This window comes from Arachis duranensis, chromosome 4 (genome assembly GCF_000817695.3).
Source record: "Arachis duranensis cultivar V14167 chromosome 4, aradu.V14167.gnm2.J7QH, whole genome shotgun sequence".
NCBI classification, from domain to species: Eukaryota; Viridiplantae; Streptophyta; class Magnoliopsida; order Fabales; family Fabaceae; genus Arachis; species Arachis duranensis.
This window is the reverse complement of record NC_029775.3, coordinates 80,386,430-80,389,131: the sequence shown is the minus strand read 5'-3', so window position 1 is coordinate 80,389,131 and position 2,702 is coordinate 80,386,430. Positions and strand designations below refer to the sequence as shown.

General features: G+C 41.5%; 1 non-coding gene across 1 annotated transcript; it reads left to right on the top strand.

Moving 5' to 3' along the window:
• Positions 1 to 2,364: 2,364 nt before the first annotated feature.
• On the top strand, positions 2,365 to 2,468 carry LOC127747002 (small nucleolar RNA R71). The gene has a single exon (XR_008008807.1). It is a non-coding gene; the product is annotated as a small nucleolar RNA R71 (small nucleolar RNA).
• Positions 2,469 to 2,702: the final 234 nt, after the last annotated feature.

Sequence of the window (2,702 nt, the reverse complement as noted above, 5' to 3'; positions counted from 1 at the left end):
ATATAGTTGAGGGAGAGGGGTTTAGGTTCTGTTATTTAGGGTGGGTTTAGGTGGGAAAGAGATTTTGAATTTGAAGGTAGGTGGGGTTTATGGGGAAGAGTGTATGGATGTGATTGGTGAAGGGTATTTGGGGAAGAGTGTGAAGAAGAGAAAGAGTGAGTTGAGGTAGATGGGGATCCTGTGGGGTCCACAAATTTTGAGGTGTCAATGATTCATCATCCCTGCACCAATTAGGCGTGTAAACGCCTTCTTTATGCAATCCTGGCGTTTAACACCAGACTGCAGCATGTTTCTGGCATTAAACGCCACTTCCATGCTTGTTTTGGGCGTTAAACGCCAATCTGCAACATGTTTCTGGCATTGAGCGCCTCTTCCATGCTTGTTTCTGGCATTTAACGCCAGTCTGATGCTTCTTTCTGGCGTTAAACGCCAGCTCTATGCTCCTTACTGGCGTCTAAACACCAGTGAGTTCCTCCTCCAGGGTGTGCTTTTTCTTCTGCTATTTTTTATTCTGTTTTTAATTTTTGCAATTATTTTGTGACTCCACATGATCATAAACCTATTAAAACATAAAAGAACAATAGAAATATAGATAAATAAAAATTGGGTTGCCTCCCAATAACCGTTTTTTTAATGTCAATAGCTTGACAGTGAGCTCTCATGGAGCTTCATAAATGTTCAGAGCATTGTTGGGACCTCCCAACACCAAACTTAGAGTTTAAATGTGGGGGTTCAACATCAAACTTAGAGTTTGGTTGTGGCTTCCCAACACCAAACTTAGAGTTTGATTGTGGGGGCTTTGTTTGACTCTGTATTGAGAGAAGCTTATCGTGCCTCTTTTCCATGGTTGCAGAGGAAGATCCTTGAGCTTTAAACACAAGGTAGTCCCCATTCAATTGAAGGACTAGCTCTCCTCTGTCAACATCAATCACAGCTCCTGCTGTGGCTAGGAAGGGTCTTCCAAGAATGATGGATTCATTCTCATCCTTTCTAGTGTCCAAGATTATGAAATCAGCAAGGATGTAAAGGCCTTCAACCTTTATCAACACGTCCTGTACCAATCCATAAGCTTGTTTTATTGACTTGTCTGCCATCTCTAATGAGATTTTTGCAGCTTGTACCTCAAAGATTCCCAATTTCTCCATTACATAGAGTGGCATAAGATTTATACCTGACCCCAGGTCACACAGAGCCTTTTCAAAGGTCATGGTGCCTATGGTACAGGATATTAAGAATTTACCAGGATCTTATTTCTTTTGAGGTAAAGTTTGCTGAACCTATGTATTTAGTTCACTAATGAGCAAGGGAGGTTCACCTTCCCAAGTATCATTACCAAACAACTTGGCATTTAGCTTCACGATGGCTCCTAGATATTGAGCAACTTGCTCTTCGGTTACATCTTCATCCTCTTCAGAGGAAGAATAGTTCTCAGAGCTCATGAATGGTAAAAGAAGGTTCAATGGAATCTCTATGGTCTCTAGGTGAGCCTCAGATTCCTTAGGTTCCTTAGTTTGGAACTCCTTTTTGTTCAGAGGACGTCCCAGGAGGTCTTCCTCACTAGGATTCACATCCTTCTCCTCCTTTGTGCATTCGGTCATATTGATTATATCAATGGCCTTGCACTCTCTTTTTGGATTCTCTTCTGTATTGCTTGGGAGAGTACTAGAAGGAGTTTTAGTGATTTTCTTACTCAACTGACCCACTTGTGCCTCCAAATTTCTAATGGAGGACCTTGTTTCACACATTAAACTTAAAGTGGCCTTACATAGATCAGAGACTATGTTTGCTAAGCTAGAGGGGCTCTGCTCAGAATTCTCTGTCTGTTGCTGAGAAGATGATGGAAAAGGCTTGTTATTGCTAAACCTGTTTCCTCCACCATTATTAAAGCCTTGTTGAGGCTTTTGTTGATCCTTCCATGAGAAATTTGGTTGATTTCTCCATGAGGGATTATAGGTGTTTCCATAGGCTTCATCCATGTAATTCACCTCTGCCATTGCAGGGTTCTCAAGATCATAAGCTTCTTCTTCAGAAGTTGCTTCTTTAGTACTGTTGGATGCATTTTGCAATCCATTCAGACTCTGAGAGATCATGTTGACTTGCTGAGTCAACATTTTGTTTTGAGCCAATATGGCATTCAGAGCATCAATTTCAAGAACTCCCCTATTCTGAGGCGTCTTATTACTCACAGAATTCCTCTCAGAGGTGTACATGAATTGGTTATTTGCAACCATGTCAATGAGTTCTTGAGCTTCTGCAGGCGTTTTCTTTAGGTGAATGGATCCACCTACAGAATGGTCCAATGACATCTTAGAAAGCTCAGATAGACCATCATAGAATATATCTAAAATGGACCACTCTGAAAGCATGCCAGAAGGACACTTTTTGGTCAACTGCTTGTATCTTTTCCAAGCTTCATAGAAGGATTCACCATCTTTTTGCTTGAAGGTCTGAACATCCACTCTAAGCTTGCTCAGCTTTTGAAGAGGAAAGAACATGGCCAAGAAGGTCGTGACCAGCTTATCCCAAGAGTCCAGGCTATCTTTAGGTTGTGAGTCCAACCATGTTCTAGCCCTGTCTCTTACAGCAAAAGGGAAAAGCATGAGCCTGTAGACTTCAGGATCTACTCCATTAGTCTTAACAGTCTCACAGATCTGCAAGAATTCAGTTAAAAAATGATAGGGATCTTCTGATGGAAGTCCATG